The 22,897-nt window shown below is 44.9% G+C and overlaps 1 protein-coding gene across 2 annotated transcripts in view; it reads right to left on the bottom strand.

The window, feature by feature from the left end:
- Positions 1-22,897, bottom strand: part of CLDN14 (claudin 14) — a 94,767-nt gene that overhangs the window by 32,847 nt on the left and 39,023 nt on the right. For both annotated transcript variants that reach the window (XM_019730333.2, XM_019730334.2), the window contains exon 2: positions 3,579-3,716. The gene's annotated coding sequence lies outside the window, so the exon portion shown is untranslated. The remainder of the gene's footprint in view (positions 1-3,578; positions 3,717-22,897) is intronic.

Below are 22,897 nucleotides of genomic sequence, written 5' to 3'. Positions count from 1 at the left end.
TAAAAAGAAATCCTAAGAACAGCTCACCTCGGGAAGCCCCAGCCTCTGAGCCTGCAGTTGGCCTCTCACCCGAGAACTCCCCCAGCTCTTCAAGCCTCAAAGACTCTGCACCATCACCGCTCCCCCACCCCCCAGCTGCTCCCCTTGACCAATGCACACACAACAGCAAGCCTAAAATTGACCTTGGGACAAGAGGGACTCATGTGGCTGCAGTGAAAAGAAAATACAAACCCACTCAGAATTGCCCAAATCTTGTATATTTAGCTTCAGAAGAGAAACTCAGAGAGAAGTCTATAATTAAATTCCTTCTTGGTTTGCTCCAGCCCAAATCAGCTGACATTGACAGAAGGGATGCTTAAAACACCGTGGATTTCCATTTATGGATAACTGAGTTGGCCATTTTGCTTTTTCTAAAAAATGCCGGGTGGCATTGTCCTACTGTTAGCATCATTTTTTTGGAAAGCAATTTGGTAATAATGATCAAAATGTAAATTGTGAATACTCATAAACCAGCCATTTTTCTGCTAGAAAAAATATTCCTATAGTTATACTCTTAAAGTAAAAAGGCACCCATGACACAATATCTAATACATGTGTACTCTTTATGAGAGAGGAAAAAAAAACCTGAATAAAGCCAAACGTCCTTCAATAAGAGGCTAGTTAACTTACGGCACCCACACAATAGAACAGTATGCACCATTAAAAGAGTCAGTGCTTCTGTAGTCCTAATGCGGGTAGAGTTCCAAGGCACAATTTTAAGTAAAGGAAGCAAGTTGAAGTGTCACGGTACAGTATGATCCTATTTGTGTAAAAAGGAAGCATATGCATTTCAGTCATGCAGAGAACTTTTCCAAAAGCTGTTTAAGCAGCTGTTCACAGTGGTCACCTCCGGGAATTGGAGCTTAGTGTCAAGACTGGGGAGAAGTGCTTTCATTTCGAATATCACACCCTTCTATACTTTTTAAAAAAATATGTATTAATTTAATAGGTAATATAGTATCTATTGGAGAGTATCAAGAGTTACAAGAACTGGCAACTATCAGTCATCTAAAGATATAACCTAAAACAAGGGGTTGCATAAAATGGTCCTGCTCTAACGGTCAAGAGACATCAACAAAGAAAAAACCACAACTTGTAGATTGTTCTTATCCATGGCCGATGAATATTTTTTGGTAACAGGCAGCACCAACCACAGGGGACCCCATAAATCCAGTGGAACGTGTGTGGGAAGGGACCCAAGGCTTCCAGGCAACACGGACATCACCAGGTGAAAAAGCCCAGCGACAGCTGCCCAGGTATTTAATTATTATGTGGAAATGGAATGGGAAGAAAGGAGATTGGGTTGGTTAAGTAAGTGAAAAATGGTTGCCTGGCCTTGCTTCATAAATAGGGGCAATGTCTTAGCTACCGGCGGTGCTGTTACCGTTTACAAATGGGACACACACATTTCCTATTAAATTCTACCCCACACAGTGCCAATGGTTGTGATACCATTGATTTTGGAAACACTTTTCTTAAACTTCACATATAACTACAACTACCACTACTACTACCTCCACGACTACTACCCCTGCCCCACACTCTGCACTCTCGTCCATGAGAGCTGGGGAAGGGGGATCCCTTCCACTTTGGGGCCTCAGCACAGCGCCCTGTGCTGTAAACCTCTAAGCTAAGGAGTACTTCCAGTGCTGTCTGGAGTTGAGTGTGTTCGGCGCTGCTTACTCTTTGGCCCTTCTTTCTGCCACTTATTTCATGATCTAGGTAACAGATTTGACCCATAGTTGCATGTCAAAGGTGTTCGAGCGATCATTCTGGACTCAAAGAGACAAAAGGAAGAATGTTATGCTGGATGTCAGAAAGCCAGTTTCCAGGCAGCTCAAGTTGCCTTCACGAAGTGGTGGAGGAAGCAGAGGGTGACGTATGGGGAGCCACAGGGGACAGGTGGAAATTCTTTGCAACTGTAATGAGTGTCATAAGCAGCACTGCAAGCCTGGGAGAGATGACCAAGGGCATGTGAAGGGCTGTCAAGGCAGACACCAGAACTAAGCTCATAAAGACCCAAAGAGTAATCTTTCCCAACTTCTGGGCACCTTCTATGTCACGGCCTGTCTGACATATCTTGGGAGGCCCCAGGTTGCCAGGAGTAGTGGGCAGGGGGCAGGCAAGCACAGAACCACCCCCTACAGGAACCTCTGAGTGCTCAGGCCTCTCAGTGCACTTGAAAAGAAATCATGTTTCCTGGCCGCCAGGTGGGCCAGATTAAGGGCTGCAACATCTTTGAAAACGGTAGCAAGATACAGAGAAGTTAGTCTTTTCCAGACTGCCCTCAAGGGAAATAGGGAGGGAGCAGGAAGGCATACTTGAATAGGGCCTGGAATGAGGTGCTCTGAGGGCATCACCAGGGTATTGCCTGCTGACACAAGTTGGTGCCCTCAATTGGGGGCTTTTGTTTTGCTGAGAGGGGGCTGCAAATTTTGGGGCCACAAATGAATTCTCTGAGGTGGGGGAGAAGTTGAGACTGCCCCCCTTCCCAAGCCTTTCTTCCTGTTGAGCCCTTCCTTTATTTATTTAGAGTACCCAGCCTTTCCTCTAAGTAAATATTGAACAGATATTTTAAAAGCACCCATTTAAACAATGTCAAATTGTTTTACTGTCTCCACCTGGCCCTGGGCACGGCTGTTGTGCTTCCTGTGTCATGTCCTGACTTTCTTGGAGGAGCAGAAGGAGGCCCTGGCCCTGCTTGTGGGGGACACAGGCACTTCCGGTGTCAGCCATGTTGGGAGGAGGCCGAAGGTCATACTGGAAACCCACAGGGAGAAGGGCCTGAGGTCTTACTTTGGGCTAAATAGGAGAATGGTAGAAGTTTGGCCGTGCTGTTTTCCACATGGAAGCAGTTGTCGAGACGGGATGGGATTCTTTAGGTCCAGAGAAAGGGAGCCACGGTGAGTTGGCTGAGCTATCTATTGAGGGTCTCCCATGAAGAAGATAAATGTGGTGGTGGGAACAGAGTCACTGTTGAGAGGTAGTGCTGTCCTACAGAAATGTTCTCTCTGTAACAACCTCAGAAGTCCAGAGGTTCCTCTCTTGAGGAAAGCAGTACTCCCTCCCTTGAAGCACGGGTTTTAGATTGACAGCTTAGAAACCAAAGTCTGTTTGCCCATCACCTACACAGGCTGGCAATCCCCAAAGAACTGAAAGATTTCGGGCCCTACTGTGGATATGCTGCATCCCCTTGGGTGTCACAGCAGATGTCCAGCCGCTACTACAGCAAATGGTACCAACACCCAGAGCCCGGTTACAGCCAGGGCTCAGTTAGATCCTTGTTATCCTCAGATGTGGTAAGCACAGCTGTGGGTGCAGGCCCGGCAAGCAGAGCTTCCAGGACATTCTCCCACCAGTCAGACTGGAAATACCGGAAAAGCAAAGGTAGCTGCCCTCAGAGGCACTGCTGGTATTTTCTTTCCTTTTGGCCAGTTCAGTTTTAACTAGAAACTAGAATAATAATTATAATGATACATGTTTACAGATTTTAACTATTCCCTTGGAGTCCTCTTTTTGGGGAAAAGCATTCTACCCACCTCATACATCAGGAAAACAAGAGGCCATATGGTCTGGCTGGGCTGGGTGGTCGCAGGTGTCAGTAGGAGAGCGGAGACCTGGACTTCGACAGTTCTTGGCTCCTTGGCCTGTGTCCAGATTGCTGGGCCTTGCACCCCCTAGAAAGGTAACACATGAGAAATTGAAGTGGACCAGACCATAAACTATCAGGAGCAGTTGGTTCTAGTTAGGAGGCTGGCCCCATGGCTCTGCCTCTGCCTGTTTCTCTAGGAGAGACAGGCTTGGAGAGGCGGAAAGCCCATTTCTCCAGGACTGTTTTGCCCATCTTTAGTGACCAGTTAAAACTAAACACTCTGTAGAGAAAACTCCTCTTAAAAGAAAACTCCAAGTTGCTGGGAAGGTTTCATCTTTCCCTTTTGAATCCCAAGTTCTGCTGCCATATAAATCAATGTTGCCCTGAAAAAATATTTGTCTATGGAAACACCTACATGGGGTGTTGGGGACACCAGTACCAGGGCATGGGGTGGAGTATGGTACCCCCAGCCAAATCCCTCGGGTCGTGCTCTGACTTACTTATAACAAACCCTCTTAATCATTTTTAACAAGAGTTATCTAGGTTTTCTCCTGACTCTGTCTTCTCTGCCAGCAATGTTTGTGTCAACAAACTAGGGTGAGGTGGTGGATGTAGGTGAAGGAACAAGGAACAAGGGTAATCAAGGTATTTGATGGTCATGGCTATTTAAAAGTAAGGAAGGTGGTAGAAACACAGAGGGAGGCAGGTCGGGAACCTTCCAACCCCAACAGAGGAAGACATACGCGTATATAAAGCATGCAAGTCAGCAAAGAAATCCAGGCTGTGTTACCAGAGAAAATAGTTTGTATCTTTTATAAGTGAAGAGCTTTGGTCAAGCATGATCCTTTCAGAGTATATCAAGGCAGATTACCAGCCCTGTTTGGAAGCATAGCCTTGCCATTTCAACGGATTTTCCCTCCGAACCCATCACAGGCATTTACTTAGTCTTGATTACATGTTGTCCAACTCTCAAATGTGGACACCCTATTTCCCCAATTTAATTTTAGTCTTCTTAGTGATAGGGACCAGAGTTTTCATAATCAATATTAATAAAAATGATTGATCAAAAAGTTTTCCCTTGTGTGTTATTAGCCAAGGGACATAAAGTAATTTCAGAAGCCTCATTCCTATTGCTTGATTTCCTTTCATCATTCCAGGTTTTCTGTTGAAGTCCAATTTCTGAGAGTCCTCCCCAATGCAAACAGCACATCTGGGAGACAGGTGTTTCTTTTCTTTGCTCCTTCACAATGGTAATTTCTTCGGCTACTACAGGAAGCTTGGCAGATTCAGAAGTACAAGGTGCCCACCAAGGTCTGAGATGAGTTCACTGACGCTATCAGCAGGTCTGAATGCCAACATCTGCTTAAAGTGTGATTGCTCTGAGAGTTTCATCCCTTCCCAAATTTGGTTGGCCTGTTTTGAGGTGAGAGCCTCATACTGAAGTAATTTCTCCCCACCAAAGGGTTTAGAATAAGTTTAGTTGTAATCTATTTTATGTAGTTGTGACTGCCTCAAGAAACCTGAAAAGGGTTATTAAGAGTGTGTGTCTAGGTATATGGATAACTGTTCCAGCTCAACAGTCTGCGAACACCATTAGTAGCCTTTGAAATGGTTTTCCAGGAAGCACAGGCTGTTAATAACTCTGCCCGATGCTCCAGTGTAAGCCAAACTACGAGATAATGTATAACTTTGCAAGTAGCCCCAGCCCTTTGAATTGACAGTCTGCTCGGAGACTGAGAAGGTGTGCCATCCTGAGCCCAGCAAACGTTGCCAAAGGAACAGTGGAGCATTATCAACTCTCCCTAACTGGTAGATTGATTTGTCACTGTGTTGATAGACAAAAGAGTGGCCAACCGATAGACTGTGGCGCTGTGTCCCTTCCCCTGGCTCACCTCAGCCAGAAGTGCTGAGACAACTTTTACGTGGCCAGCGAGAGAGAATCTTTCCATCGACAATCATCAATTGACTTTCACTTTGTAAGAAAATACTGTATTAAGTGTTTGGAAATAGAAAAATATGCCCTCAGGTTGTTTATAATCTAACTGGAGGGACAAGACCCAAGATTGAAAAGCTAGTTAAAATGCAAAGCAATGGAATATCCACCGTATGGGATAATATTCAGTGTCTAAAGTGAGTGAAGTGGATCTCTAAGTACGGAGAACTAAGTGGAAAAATGCCAAGAGCTAAGTGGAAAAATACCAAGATACCATCTATGTAAAAATTAAAGCAAAGCACCTATGTATGTATGAACATATGCAAATGCATAAAGGGGACAGGAAGAGATCACACCAAAATAGAGTCAGAGTTTCCTTCTGGGGAGGGAAGTGAGATGAGCGAGGGAGGTGAAGGACACCTTTCATATTTTTACTCCTCGTATTTCTGTATTGAGTAAATTATTTAGAACAAGAAAATATTTATAAATTTCCTATGTAAAAAAGGAAAAGAGTGAAAAATCTAACAACAAAGCAAGTACATGAGGGATACCAAGGGGTGACCCCACAAGTAAGTACGGTAGCCTCACAAACTCTGCCACTCCCCCGGACCCCCTTCTCCTTGTCTTCAGAACCAAATTTTGCTCAGGAATTGGTGCATGTGTCTCAGACGATACCTAAAACAAAACACCGATAAAATCATGGTGGTCCCATCGCTCTGCAGTGGCTCCTTGAGCCTGATCGTGTGATACAACCAGGACCAATGAGATTTAAGGGGCTGTCCAAGGGGCTGCTGGGTAAAGTTTTTGCTCTTAAAGAGAAGATTGAAGGACATAAAGCATCTCTTCTTCCTTCCACTGGGTATCACAGTGTCTGGATGTGATTACTGGCAGTGTGGCAGCCATCTTGTGCCTCAGGGAGCTACCCTGGGGACCAAGTCAAATGCTGAGGATGCTGCTAGAAAGATGGTGAAAACCTGAGTCCTTGAAAACATTATGGAGCCACTGAATTAACCTACCCTGGAGCTGCCTCAGGACTTCTGTTCCAGTGAGAAGACACATTTTTGTTGTTGTTGAGGTGGGATTATCTGTTGCTTGCAGCCCAATGCATCCTAACTGACATACCAGTCAGCAGGAACCCTGTCTGAGGCCTCAAACCCCTTGGGCATATCTGGGGGTACAGTTGGGTCCTCAGGAGCATGCCCCTGGGCACTAAAACATACTCCAGAATGGAAGAGGGGTCACGAGTCCTTGTGGCTTTGGAGAGAGAGGGAGCCTTGGGAGGCAGGGAACTCATTCTGAGAAAGGCGCACGCATTCCCCTGGCATCTCAGTGGCTGAGCAGGGCTGCAAGTGTGAGGTAGAAAGATATCCAACAAGTGGTCCCTCAGTCTGGTCCATGGGGTGTTTGATACACGTTGCTAACAGAGGCAGGAGGTGCACTTGGGAGGCCTAAAGAGCCATCACTACCTAAGGCTATTTGGAGGGAGTTTCCTTCCTGCACCTGTGGAGTAGATGCCCCACACCTCTCCTGGGGGAGTGGGAAAGGAGAACTTCCACAGTGAGTGTGGGGCTGGGGCAGCACCACCAGCAGTGGGGTCCCAGCATTAGGGAGGTGGCTCAAAGCCACCCCACAATGGAGAGGAGGTGAGAAAGCGGGCAAGGGACCCCACTGCGGGGGTTCCCAGGACCCACCAAGAATTTTCCCCAGAGCAATGACAGTTTTGATTGGTTTGTAGAGGAGTCTATCTGACTTAAACTCCAGTGACCCCAAACTGCTGTGATTTAAAATGCTTTAAACTGGGATAATCTCTTGCAGTGTTGGAACGGGGCTCCTGAAAGGAGAACAAGGAAATTAAATCTTACTTATTGTGGTTGCTTCAGAAAGAGAGAGAGAGAGAGAGAGAATGGGATGATTTCTCAGTTAACCTGGTCCTCTAGAGGGGGTGGCTGGTTTCTACATGGGCTCTGAACACGAGCCCTTGCATGGAGGTACCTGTTTCCTTTCCAGGTCTCGCCTCCAGCTTGAAATCAATCACCCCACTCTCTTGGAGTGAAGTCAAGGAAGGCTTTGCTCTGAAATCTCGAACTCTGAGAGGGTGCAAAGCCCAGCCCCGACTTTGAAACTGATCTGTGGAACTTCAAGTGATGTGAAGGTGCTTCAGGGGCTAAAAATGCTCAACTCAAATTGCATTAAAAATGTTTCCCGAATCACACCCATTAAGATGGCGGTTGTACAAAGCAAACAAACAAAACAAAAATGAGAAACAGAAGCCCGGTGTTGGTGGGCGTGTGGAGAAATTGGAACCCTTGGGCACTGCTGGTGGGAATGTAAAGTGGTACAGCCACTGTGGAAAATAGTACGGAGATTCCTCAAAAAAATGAGACATAAAACTACCACAAGACCCAGCAATTCCACTCCTAAATATATATTCCAGAGAATTGAAGACAGGGACTCAAACAGATACTTGGACACCAGTGTTCATAGCAGCATTATTCACAAGAGCCAAAAGATGTGTCCAATAAATGGAATATTATTTAAGCTTAAAAAAAGAATGCAGTTCTGAGACATACCACAACATGAATGAACCTTGAAAACATTGTGCTAAGTGAGAGAAGCCAGACACAAAAATATTGATCTAGATATTGAACTACCTAAAATAGTCAAATTCTGTCTCTGACAGAAAAAAAGAGTAGTGGTTGTCAGGGGCGGGAGAGGGAGGAATAGGAGATATTTTTAATGAGCACAGAGTTTCTGTTTGGGATGATGAAAGAGTACGAAATACGAATGTACTTAATGTCGCTGAATTCTACACTTAAAATGCTTTAAAAAGTAAGTTTCATGTTACATGTGTTTTACCACAATTTTAAAAATGAAAAATTATAATTACTAAAAAACTATAAAAAACATTATAAACATTCCGGTGTCTAAAAATATGCTAACTGTTTGTCCATTGGAGACACCTGTGTATGAAATTGGATTTCCTTCTTGCTTTCTCTTTGTGCCCACCTGGGAATCAAGCTTCTTCCAGCATTTCTCTGAGGGAGTTTGCATCTATTGCAAATAAGCCAGTGGTGCGGAAGTTTGTATCTCCTGCATTGATCTTTTAAAAATTCAGATTTGATTTAATCCACTCACATAAAATTGTGAGAGCATAGTTATAACCTGCTCTTGTCACAGCATATGAGCCAGTTATGTAAAAACACCTCGTGATTTGCCCGATCAAGATATAGTATTTGTCGTTTATTGTAAGTTTTTGATGCTTCTTGTCTGACTTTTATATTTGCGAATAAGAATATACATTAGCATTAAATACTGTCAGTGGTTCTGCTTGGGAACAGAAACTTCCTTCTTTCTCCTCTTTCAAGCATCTGGACAGTTTAATCAAAGAGCACCCTGACAGAGCCATCTGGAACTTCCCCTTGAGTTCTGTACTCATCAAAATACACAAATGTTATCCATTTGAACTCGTAAAATAAAATTTTACTAGTAAAATACTATATTAGTTCCAAACATTGGGGTTTCAGTAAGATTCAACTTCCAAAAAGTTTCTGCTGATGAAAAAAATGATCACTGTATTTGCTCAAATCTCATTTGGTTCAATTCAGTGAACATTGATTCAAGCCTTTGTTCAATGATTAGCTGAACATGCAGTGAGTTTGTGGGGGATGAAAAATAAAAGAGTGAAATTTAGATTGTCTGCAAGTTATTTTATATTTTAAATGGTTGGAAAAAATCAAACGAAGAGTAATATTTTATGACATGTGAAATAGTATATGGAATTTAAATTTCAGTGTCCATAAATAAAGTTTTATTGGAACACAGCCACATGCATTCATTTATGAATTGACTATGGCTGATTTTGCCCTACCACTGCAGCGTTGAGTACTTCTGACAGAGACCATCTAGTCCTAAAGCCTAAACTATTTACTATTTGGCCCTTTACAGAGGAAGTTTGCCAGCCCCTGGCTTAGGCAATAGCTGTATCCATATGAAGTCTGAATACCAAGACCTGAGACACCCACCATTCATTTGGATGTTGCCAGCATTTTGGTAGCCTTATCACAGTTGGTCAATCTGTATCAGTGCTTCTCTATCCTGGGATGAACCAGCCCCCAATGGGGCATTCAGAAATATGTGGGCATAGCTTTTGTTGTTACAACGATGGGGACACCATGGGTATTGACTAGACAGGAATGAAGGATCCAATAATGTATGGGACAGCGTTGCACAGTGGAGAATAGTTCTGCCTCAAATGTCAATGGCATATCCATTGGTAAACAGTGATCCAGACAATTACCCTGATGGTTAATTTTATGTATCAACTTGATTGGGCCAAGTTTCCCAGATAATTGGTCAAACATTGTTCTTTGGGCCTTGAGTAAAGCAGATGGCCCTCCAGGGCATGGGTGGGCCTCACCCAATCAGTTGAAGGTCCCATTAAACAAAGACTGAACTCCCTGAGCAAGATGGAGTTTTGTCAGCAGATGACCCTTGGACTTAAACTGCAACGTTTCTCTGAGTTTCCAGCCTGCTGGCCCACCCCGCAGATTTTGGGCTTGCCAAGACAGCAGAATGATGTGAGCCAATTCCTTAAAATAAATATCTATCTATCTATCTATCTATCTATCTATCTATCTATCTATCTATCGTCTATCTATCTACACACACACACACACACACACACACACAGACACACACACAGACAGACACACACACACACACACCCTATGTGTTCTACTTCTAACTAATACAATTACCCAAGGTTTCTAATTTCTGGTCTGAAAGTGATTTTCAGTCTACCTATTCTTGTGCTTTACAAATTCACCCTTTTCCAATTTTCCAAATTTTAAAAGTGAGATAAAATTGCAAATTTCATCTTCTCAAATGATAAAAAAAATCTTTCACACTCCTGCTCCTAGGACTTTCATTCAACAACGTGAAGTTTAATTGAACAAATGTGTGTTGAACACCAGTGACACATTTGGTAGATGCAGTTAGGGTGTAATGCAAAGCTAAGCTATAGTCTCTGTTCCAATTTACTCAAAATTTAAAGAAGGAGCCTGATCGGTAACACGGTTCCGTGAATACCAGGCTGGTTCTGAGCGGCCCCACTGCAGGAGTACAAATCAGGGCCTGCAGATGGGCTCATGGGAAGAATCGTAACTCCAAGCAACACGGCCTTGGCACTAGTGATGCTTATTTTTATTTTTCTTCTCCTTTTTCCTTTTGGACTATTGCTCTCCATTTTAGAATTGGTAAAAGCAGTGAGCTTTTCTGGTCCAGATTCTGACCTCTGACCCCAACTACCTTCACAGCAGGAGGACAGGACTTCACCCAATTCAGCGGCTGAAAAAGGAAGGTACTATCTATGTTGGTTACAAACCCCATTTGTACCTGGATGTAGCTAATTTTCTTTTCTTTGTTAAGACGTTCTTGTATTGCTTTTTCTCACCCAAAGTAACTGCACTATTACGTTCTCATGGTAAAGATGGAAACCATATGGCAAAGAAAGTAAATGTGGAAATCTCCTGTTACATGCATCTCATTCTTTGTAGCAACAAAAACCTGTTGTCTGGTTAAGGCTTCTTTCTGGCTACCAGGGAAGGAAACCTGCTGACGTGGGTGCCACTGGCCAGAGCAATTGCTTCCTCACTTCCAACCACTCAGTTTGGTACTTTTAAGAGAGTTCACCGTGTACAGAGTTGTGTGAGGACATCTGATTCGAATGTGACAGCCACAGACATCAGAGATGGTGTATCAGTTTCCTGGGGCCACTGTAACAAATGACCACAAACTAGGTGGCTTAAAACAACAGAAATTAATTTTCTCACAGTTCCGGAGGCTGAGTCTGCATCAAGGTGTTCGCAGCGCCTTGCTGTCTCGGAACTAGGGGAAGACCCTTCCTCACTTCTTCCAGTTTCGGGAGGTTGCCTGTGACCCCTGGCATTCCTTGACTTGTAGATACATCACTCCAATCTCTGCCTCTGTTGCCACATAGTGAAGGACATGTGTCCTGTGTCTCTGTGTCTAGGTCTAAATTGCCCTCTTCCTGTAAGTACATCAGTCAATGGATTATGGCCCACCCTACTCCAGGATGACCTCATCTTAACTGGATTACATTTGCAAAGATTCTGTATCCAAATAAGCTCACATCCACAGGTATCACGGATTAAGAGTTGAATATCTTTTTTGGAGGGGACACAATTCCACCCACAACAGATACAGGCTTCATACTTCTAAGCAATTCACCAGGAGCCACAATGATCCCACGCAAGACATAAGGAAAGATCCGAGGCCTGTCCAGCCCCACCCTCCACCATTCATTGTACATGGGTGCCATGGCCTGAGGCACTCATGGCCCCTGGGCAGAGAACAGAACACAAGCTGTCCATCTTTATCACACCTCAGACCTGGGGCAGGACTGAGCCAGTATGCCTCTTAAGACACTACCCTTCTTTCAGCTCTCCCCTTGGAGCAGGCTCGCTGCTTTGTGGGCTGCTGCAGGAGACTGCTGACGTCAGTGTGCAAGCTGGTGAGCTGATGGCTCCAAAGGGCAGTGGCTTCGGAGAAAGGCCAAACTTTGTCAAAAAGCTGTCATTTCAGAAAGGAAGAGAAAAAGTCTACCTTATTATTATTTTTCTTGATAGATGCCGAGTATCAAAGATTTAAAAACTTGGCTCTGGCCACAAAGTGTCTGAAAACAGAGGCTGTTTTGTACAGATCAGATTCTTCTTAAACCCCCAGGCCATCCAACGGGCTCCTGGCAGCTTCCGAGGTACCACGTGGAGGTGGCCAGGGGATTGCTCCGGGAGAAGCAGAAGGTATCACATGGCCGCTTCTGGAATCCACCTGGAGGAGAATAGACTGCTGGGGGGCAGTGGGGGGAGAGAACAAAGGTAGGGGGTGGGTGGGACCATTTCCCACAGGGGGCTTTGCTCCTTTCCGGCTCTCTGACACACATGAGAGGAGAGTTTACTGGTCTGATGAATATCCATTTAGTACAGAAATACAGCTTCAGACATACCGTCTTGTAACTAGAGCCACCCAAACCTCTGCTTCTGAATGTTCCCATGGCAAAGACACAGATTTTCACAACATTCCAAGAAAATCCTGAAATTGAGTCCTGTAGATGACTTGGATTTTTTTTTGGGGGGGGAGGGGCAAATAAATAATATTCCATGTGTCACAGGTTGCATCTGTATGGGTTGGTATTTGGGGAGCAAGGACTGAGGCCCAAAGCTGGTGTTGGGGCTGGGGGGCTGGAATGCAGATGGGGGAGCAAAGCGACCCTGACAGAGATAGTGCTGGACTGGGGGCCCCCAGGCCGCCTGATGGGGGGGCATCAAGGAATGGAGGCAAGAATGTTTCCATCATCCCACTTCCCCGCCCCTCACCTCTGAAGGGAAATGTCAGCATTGTTGTGATTTCCCTATGAAAAATCATATTGGAGAATATTTAATGTTTTACATACGAAGGCCAGAGGCTGCTTTCATGGCCTTAGGCTGTAGAATTTTCTATCAATTGCAAAATGTCAGCTAAAAAAATCTCTCTTATTATATTAAGTTTATTCGTGCCTGAACTTTAAAAAGTAAGGCCTGCACCTCCAAACAAAATCTTTGCTCTCCTCTTTGTGGATGAAACTGATTCCCAAACTGAGATAATGGCAGGCTCGCTGGCACCTATGCTTATTATAAAATTCATCTTCTTTTCACGTCCAATATAATCAAGGCAGCCACACCCCACACTCAGCCAATTTGGCCTTTCTTTCCCCAATTCCAGACCCCACTTTGGGCGAGAAAACATGTAATTACACTGGTGGGCTTGGAGCCTGTCATGAAATAAAGTGAATCAGAACCACAGGGGAAGCTCAAATTGTGCACCCTGACTTGGCACACAGGTCCTTTCTTGTCCTTACTTATTAACTTCGGGGAGACACTGAGAGCTCTCCAGGATGGGCTGGTGGTGCAAACATTCTTGCCCCAGGCCCAGAACTCCCCCCCCCACCCCCCTCCCCACCCCCACCCCGCCCCCACCAGAGCCTGTGGAGACGGGGAGTGCAGTCCTGCCCGGTCAGCTGCCCTCGTTTTCACGAACTCCAGGCAGCCGGCATCTGGAGGACGCTGTGATATATGCCTTCCAGAGAACAGGATACAGATGCGCGGGGGCGGTAACCTGAGAACAGGGCGCAAAGATGCTTCTGTCCCGGAGTTCAACACATAAATTACAAACCACGATTTCAAATACGAAGGCAAGTATTGCCATTTCTCCCTCTCCCAAACTTTGACCTTTTGTACTCAAGGTCAGTTGGAGAGGAGTATAGCTGTTACCCCAAGAGGGCTTCTCATTCCATTTCAGCCATCTGCTGGGTGCCCAGCAAACAATGAGTTGGTCTGTCTCCCGTGACTAGGTCATGAACAGTGAGCGCCCCGCCTCCCCTGCCCTGGCATCGGCCAGGCACAGATCCCTCGTGTTCATGCCTGGTCTTTCCTGGGAGCCCAGAAGGAATTGGTCAGGGGAAGGGGAGCTGAGATGATATGCTTGCAGGCAGGCAACTGTCCATGACATTCAGAGATAAAGCCTGAGACCAACCAGGGCACTCGGCAGGGACCGTCCCCTCCCCACCCTGTTCTTCCCAGTGGCACTCACTGAGTGTACCCTCTCCTTACCCCACGCTTCCATCCTTCCAGCTCCAGGGAGCAAGGAGTGAGCCCGAGCGGGGCAGGAACTCCACAAACATGAGGGTCACATTCCCCGTGTGTATTTCTTCCCAGTGCCTTTGTGCAGAGCCAAAAGACTGCTTTAAATAACACATTGGTTTCCTGCACAGCTTGCTGTGGCTGTTCTATACTTTAGAAAGCACTGATCCATCTCTTGAAACTTCTTCTGGGCACAGCTAAGTGGGGTGTATGTGAAAAGGAACATTCTTAAGCTAAATTTTTTAGATGACTGTGTTCACCCCAATTTTTGCAAACAAGGGATTGCACTCGGGACTTAAACTTAAATTATGGGGTGGCCGGTTGGCTCAGTGGTTGGAGCGCGGTGCTTGTAATGTCGCTGGTTCGATTCCCACATTGGCCAGTGAGCTGTGCCTCCCCCCACAACTAGGTTGAAAACAACAACTTGACGTGGAGCTGATGGGTTCTAGAAAAACACACTGTTCCCCAATATTCCCCAATAAAAAACAAACTTTAATTATGAAAACAATCCAAGAGGTTGCCCAGTTTAGGTGGATGGAAAATTGGTCAGGTACCATCCCAAAAGACAAATGGTAAAGGATGTCGCCATCATTTGACGGCCTGTTCTGAGATGCTCCAAACCCACTGGCCCCTGCAATATTATGTACAGAACAGTGGCGCCATAACATGACAGAATGCAGAGACATGTGACTCAGTCCTGGGGCGTGACGCCAAAAGACACTCAACGTTACTGACCATCAGGGAAATGCAATGTAAAACCAAAATGACCTATCACCTCATTCCTGTCAGAAGAGCCATCATCAATACACCAACACACAGCAAATGTTGGGGAGGACGTGGAGAAAAGGGAACCCTTGTGCAGTGTCAGTGGGATTGCAAATTGGTGCAGCCACTATGGAAAACAGTATGGAGGTTTCTCAAAAAATAAAAAAATTAAAAAAATTAAAAATATGACCCAACAATTTTACTTCTGGGTATTTATCTGAAGAAATCTATAACACTAATTTGAAAAGATATATGCACGCCTAGGTTCACTGCAGCACTATTTACAATACTTAAGATATGGAAGCAGCCTTAATGTCCATCAATAGATGAATGGATAAGGAAATTGTGTTGTATTTGTACAATGGAGTATTACTCAGCCATAAAAAAGAATGAAATCTTGCAGTGGCCAGATGGCTCAGTTCGTTAGAGTGTGAGCTCTGAACAACAGGATTGCCAGTTCGATTCCCACATGGGCCTGTGAGTTGCGCCCTCCACAACTAGATTGAAGACAATGAGTTGCTGCTGAGCGGCCACTGAGCTTCTGGAGGGGTGGCCAGATAGCTCAGTTGGTTAGAGCGCGAGCTCTCAACAAGGTTGCTGGTTCAATTCCCACATGGGATGGTGGGCTGCACCCCCTTTAACTAAGATTGAAAATGGCGACTAGACTTGGAGCTGAGCTGCTCCTGCCACAAGTAGGTTGAAGGACAATGACTTGGAGCTGATGGGCTCTGGAAAAACACACTGTTCCCCAATATTCCCCAATAAAATTAAAAAAAAAGAAGAAGAATGAAATCTCACCATTTGCAACAACATGGATGGACCTAGAGGGTATTATGCTAAGTGAAATAAGTCAGACAGAAAAACACAAATATCATTTGATTCTCATTTATATGTGGAATCTGAAGAACAAAATGAATAAAACAGAAACAGACTAATAGATACAGAGAACAAACTGCCAGAAGCGAGGGACATTGACACTGGGGGTAATGGGTGAAAAATGTGAAGGGATTAAGAAACACAAATTGGTAGTTACAAAATAGTCATGGGATGTAATGTACAGTATTGAGAATATAATCAATAATGTTGCAACAACTATTGTGCCAGGAGGGTACTAGACTAATCGGGGAGGATCACTGCATAAATTATATAAATATCTAACCACTATGCTGTACACCTGAAACTAATATAAAATAATGTTGAATGTCAACTGTAATTGAAAAAAAAAATACAAAAAAAAAAAAAAAATACTGGGAACTGACTGCCCTCTAGGAGCACAAGGAAGCCTCTTGTAGACCCATCCCCCACAGCAGTGCAAGGCCCTGGCAACATTCATCTGCCTTGAATTTTAACCTGCATGAGGAAAATGGGGGAGTCATTTATGCTGAGAAATTAGGTTCCCTCCCTTTCCAGCGAGGCCTCACATGACCAAGGTGGAGACCCAGAAGCCAGAGGAATGGTCAGTGTGGGTGCCATGCGATAGCCAGGATTATATATCCAGAACCTGTTGGATCTGGGCCCACTAGGTTGAATGCAGCCATTTGGTATTCAAATGTTACATTCAGACACAGCCAACCATCACTTTCCAGCAGGACCAGTGGTGCTTGTTAGGATGGGAAACAAGAGCCATGTGGAGATGTCCTGCCAATGTCCTCTATGCCAGGCATGGCACACAGTGGGAGTGGCACTGGACCTAGGGTGAGTGAGGGTCCAGAGATGCACACGTTTTCTCAGGTCATCCTGGTACATGCTGGGGGGACAATGCATAGATGCAAGGTGCCTTCAACTTGGCCTTCCCTCGGCTGTGGGGCCACTTTGACTCATGCCCTTGGAGTTCTGGGCCCTTTGAGAGCCTTCTTGATTTCCTGCTGCCCATGGAAGCTGCTCTGGGGACCTTTATACAGCAGAGCAGACCCTCCCCACCCATACACACAACTGCTCTGTGAAATATGCCAGGCAATTATCTCCTAGGGAGAAGAAATGCCAAGGCCTCATCAGCAGGGTTGCCCACACCACTCAATAATCAAATCACCACTGACTCCCTAGTCAAGGCCCAGTCTTGTGACCTCAAGAGAAATAAGAGAGAAATATCCTGATGTCAGGGATGTGTGATCAGGTGTGGAGCCAGAACTGAAGTGCAGACAAGGAATAGATGTCAGTCTGCTGAAATATGCTGGAGGAGTTTGGAGGCAGGAGGGACCAGTGGGCTTCATAGAGGAGCTGGACACCGAGCTGACTCTTGAAGGATGAAGAGATCAAAGCTAATGGTGGGGAGAAAAAGGAGGCTCTGGGCCCAGGGGAGCACAACAGTGGTCAGGGATGGGGACACTGGGAGAGTCGGAGGGGGTCAAGGAGTTCCTAGGCCAAGGCAGAATATGCAAGTGATAAAAGAGGAGATGGCATGAGGCTGGAGGGATCAGGTAGGCCAGACTCAGGGGGACTTTTGGAAACTCAGTGTAGTTTGGTGACTTCCTGAGTGGGCAAGTGGCAGGATGGGAAGGGTGGAGATGGGTCTGGCAGGCATTGTAGGATGCTCTGATCAAGGCTGACAGAGAGTAGATACCCTCTGGTGGCACCAGGCATTCCCTAATGAAGCACCACCGACAAGATCTGACCCACCATCTACATGACGGTGCTGTACGCGGAAGTCCAGGCTGTCGGAATGGTGCCAAGGAGCCACAGGTATCATTAACTTCTTTATGGGGAATTATCTGCTACTAAAGGGTTAGTGCATCTTTAAAACATGAGCTGTAGCCCCACTTCCAGCCTAGCACACTTCCATTATGGGGCCCCAAAGCATGGCCCCTGGCCAGAAGGAAGCAACACCATGAGAAAAGAGGGTACATTTATTTTGGCCCATCCAGTCTCCTCTGTCTGACCTTTCCTCTTACCTCACTGCTGTCTCTTCCAATCAGACACCCAAGGACCTTATATTCTTTCCTTCTTCCCAGAAACATAGATTTCAGAGTTTTAAGGAATCTATATAGGGATCAACTAATCCAGAGATCAGAAATCATTTCCTGTGAGCCAGATAGTAAATGTTTTAGGCTTTTTGGGTCACATAATCTCTGTTGCAACTGCTCAACTCTGCTATTGTAGTGTGAAAGCAGCCATGATGATACAGAAACAAACAGCAGGCCTCTGTGCCAATAAAACTTTATAAAAATAGCCAAAGGGCCAACATTTCCAGTCAAGGTGGTGGAATAGGTAAATACTATGCTTGCCTCCTCTCATAACCACATCACAATTACAACTAAACTAAGAACAACCATCATTGAGAACCACCTGAAGTCTAGCTGAACAGAAGTCCTACAACTAAGAATAAACAGAAAAAGCCACTTTGAGATTGGTAGGAGGGGTGAAGATGTAGAATAGGCTAGTCCCATACCCATGTGTGACCCTTAAAAATTGGGAGGGATATCTCAGCTGTGGAGGTAGCCCCTGAAGAACGAGGGGTCCCACACCAGGATCCCCAGCCCAGGGTTCCAGACAAGTCCCCACAAGTTCTGGCTCTGAAAACCAGTAGAGATTGTGGCTGGATGAGATGGAAGGCAGCTGCAGTCACAGGTACTCCTCTTAAAAGGCCCACAGATGGATTCACTCACTGAAAGACTTACTCACTGACAGATTCACTCATTCTGAGCTCCAGTGCTAGGGCAGCAGCTTAAAAGGTGCTGGGGACATATGGGGAAGAACTGAATTGTCTGGCTCCAGGGTAAGGAATGGAGGGGCAGCTTTTTCCCAGACAGAGGAGCTGGTTGTTTCTTTGTTGAGCACACCCACCCCACCCCGCCCGCCCCCCCCACACACACACCTAGAGTTCAGACACAGGCAGTTGCCATATCTGAGTCTCCATCAACCTGGCTAATGCTGTCTGCCCCACTCTGGTGATTCTCTGAGGCTCCACCCCACCCAACTTTTGGACACACCCAAGCCAATTCCAGTGGCTTTTCCATACAAATCACCTGGTTTGGCTCATGCTGTGGACTGTCCTAAAATCTCTCAAAGGTTCACAAACCCCAAACAAGCAGCATCTGGCCTCAGCCTACCTTGTACTTCCTGTTAAGCAGCCCCAAGCCCAGCACTAGCAGCAACCAGTCTCAGTTCACAGCCTAGCCTCTCCCAGGCACCTCCAAGTCCAGCACGGGGGTTGGCCATTTGCAGATTGCTTTGTGGTTCATTCCAAGTGGCCCTGGGCAGGGTGCAGGCGGCAGCTGATCTTGGCCTGTGGTGGGGCCCTTCCCAGGAGGCCCTGGGGCTAGCATGCCCAATAGCCGGCTTCAGACCCAGCTGGAACACCAACCAGCTACCTCCATGGATGACACACCCAAAGGGCAGACTGGGCAGAAAGCAAAGCCCTGCTAAAGTGAGTTCTGTTCCATAAGGTCAGCCCCTACACAACAGCTTCTCCAGTGTAGTCGTGGCCAGTCCTCACAACTAGTCAGCCCAAGGGATAATCCCTTATGTTGACATGCAGACAGCAACCAAGGCTCAACTACAACAGAAGGGCACACACAACTCATGCAGGAAACATACCTGCAGCACCGGCTCAGGTGACCAGGGAGACTGTGCTACTGGGCCCCACAGGACACCTACTACATAAGGCCAGTCTACTAGGACCGGAGACATAGCAGCCCTACCTAATACATAGACAAAACACAGGGAGGAAGCCAAAATGGGGAGACAAAGAAACATGTCCCAAATAAAAGAACAGAACAAAACTCCAGAAAAAAAACCCAAGATGAAACAAAATGGAGACAAGCAATCTACCAGACAGAGTTCAAAACACTGGTTATAAGGATTCTCAATGATCTCAGGGAGAATAACAAAGAGATAGGAAACATAAAAATGGGATAGAAAATATAAAACAGAACCAGTCAAAGATAAAGAATACAATAACTGAAATGAAGAATATATTAGCAGGAATCAACAGTAGATTAGATGAAGCAGAGGATTGAATCAGCAATTTGGAGGATAAGGTAGCAGAAAACACCCAATAAGAACAGCAAAAAGAAAAAAGAATCAAAAAAAAAAAAAGGGCGGGGGGAGAGTAAAGGAGTCTCTGGGACAACATCAAGCATACCAACATTTGCATTATAGGGGTACCAGAAGGAGAAAAGAGAGAGCAAGGAAGTGAAAACCTATTTGAAAAAATAATGATGGAAAACTTTCCTAATGTGGTGAAGGAAATAGACATACAAGCCCAGGAAGCACAGAGAGTCCCAAACAAGATAAATCCAAAGAGGCCAACACCAAAACACATCATAATTAAGATGCCAAAGCATAATGACAAAGAGAGAATCTTAAAAGCAGCAAGAGAAAAGCAGTTAGTTACCTACAAGGGGGCTCCCATAAGACTGTCAGCTGTTTTCTCAACAGAAACTTTGCAGGTCAGAAAGGATTGGCTCAAAATATTCAAAGTGCTGAAAAGCAAGAAACAGCAACCAAGATTACTCTTCCCAGCAAAGCTAGCATTTAGATTTGCAGGACAGGTAAGGAGTTTCCCAGACAAGAAAAATCTAAAGGAGTTCATCGTCACCAAACCAGTATTACAAGAAATGTTACAGGGACTTCTTTTAGAAGAAGAGGAAGGGGAAAAAAAGAATAATAAAATAGCAATAAGTACATATCTATCAACAATTACTTTAAATGTAAATGGATTAAATACTCCAAGCAAAAGACATAGGGTGTCTGGATAAGAAAACAAGATCCTTACATATGCTGCCTACAAGAGATCACTCCAGGTAGAAAGGCACACACAGACTGAAAGTAAAAGGATGGAAAATTTATTTCATGAAAATGAAAAAAAAAAAAATCTGGGGCAGTGATATTTATATGATACTTATACTAGACAAAATAGACTGTAAAACAATGGCTATAAGAAGAGACAATGAAGGACCCAGTAATCCCACTTCTGGATATTTATCCAAAAAAATCCAAAGCACTGCTTTGCGAGGACATGTGCATCCATAACATGCAGCATTATTGCAATAGTCAAGATATGGAGGCAACCTGGGTGTCCATCAGTGGATGAATGGATAAAGAAGAGGTGTACATATATACAATGAAATATTACTCAGCCTTAAAAAAGAATGAAATCTTGCCATCTGCAATAATGTGGATGGACCTAGAGGGTATTGTGCTGAGTGGAGTAAGTCAGACAGAGAAAGACAAATACCTTATGATCTCACTTATACGTGGAATCTAAAGAATAAAATAAATGAATGAACAAAATAGAAACAAACTCATAGATACAGAGAACATTTTGATGGTTGCCAGATGGGAGGGGGTTGTGAGAATAGGTGGAAAAGGCAAAAGGATTAAGAAGTACAAATTGGTAGTTACAAAATAGTCACAGGGATGTAAAGTACAGCATAAGAAATATAGTCAATAATATTATAATAACCATGTCTGGTGTCAGATGGGTATTGGATTTATCTGGGTGACCACCTCGTAAGTTTTATAAATGTTTAATCACTATGTTGTACACCTGAAACTAATATAATATTGCATGTCAACTGTGATTGAGAAATAAAAATATTAAAAAAAGAAACCAACAGTCAGAGGGCCAGTTCTGGCCTGTGGGTCATAGTTTGCCGACCTCTCATCTAGTGTTCAACATTCTTATTTTACAGACCACGTAGCTGAGCTCCAGAGACATGAACTTACTCAACCCATGCAATTCAACAGCTGGAGCCAGAACTCAAAGATGCCAGGTCCTCAATCTAAGTTCTATTTTTACCACCGCCACAGCTTCTTTGTCCTGGCAAAGTGGGGTCCTGAGAAAGACTCAGAGGTTTGGAAGTGCAGCGGGACCTGTGGGATGTTTGTATTGCCACTGAGGGAAAGACAATAAAAACAGATAGATAACTTTATTATTATTTTTTAAGGTATGTTCATCCAAATAAAGTCAAATCCTGCTCGGCAGCTACGGGCGCATCATGCTCATGAGGTTGGCCTGGCCATGATACCTGAGCCAAATTTCATTAAACCTGAGATGGTTTAAGTATAACTCATCTTTCTTCTGGGCCTTATCATCTCCTACTGAGGAGCACAATCCACGTGGCTACTGAAGTCACCACTCAGTGTGGTGTACGAAACCTCAGCAGAGACAGGTCCTCCTCTGTGTGGTGGGGCCACGAGGCTGACCTCCTGAGACATGGGACTTGGATGGGCAAAACCTTAGCTCTGAGGACCACGGGAGACACACTGAGCTTCCCCTAAGTTTCGGTCATGCTCTGTAGTAAGAGTCCCTTACTATTGTCATTGTCAACTACAGGTATTGTGCGCCCCAAATCAGAAGAAAGCACTTGAAAGGGGAAAATTTGGGGGTCCATGATACACGGGCAATGGCCCAGCACTCCGAAGCTTAACTGTCTTTCCTCTCGGATGTGATAATTTCATATATTCCGACCACCCTGTCAGCATGTCAGACTTAAAATATTACACGTGGAATAATGAAAAATTGCCAACATCTCACCACCACCTTTTGATTAATGGGTAGTTCCTCAGAGATTGATCAGTTTGTTTGATTTTGTTCCTCGGAGTGACTGATGGCTATTTTAAAAAATACTTAGCTTTAGCGTTACCCTCCATGAGATAATTTTCCTATGCCTTGTGCAGCCCCGTCCAGAATAATTGGACTTTATTACCTTCCTTCCATGCATGAACTGAAGTTCCCTGGAGAAGCAAAACAGATTCAGACTTTGTTGCTTTAATATTTCCATGTAGATCAGCTGCTGTATTCACAGAGTGGTTCTGACCAGATGGCCAGCTCGCCTTGTAGTGCCATTTCCCATTTCCTGTCTATTACTCACTGATGGAAAATAATGTGACATGAATTCCCCATTTTGGGTAATATGTGGTTATATCCTT

Source organism: Rhinolophus sinicus, linkage group LG01, assembly GCF_036562045.2.
Source record: "Rhinolophus sinicus isolate RSC01 linkage group LG01, ASM3656204v1, whole genome shotgun sequence".
NCBI lineage: Eukaryota > Metazoa > Chordata > Mammalia > Chiroptera > Rhinolophidae > Rhinolophus > Rhinolophus sinicus.
This window is presented reverse-complemented; position numbering and strand designations above follow the sequence as displayed.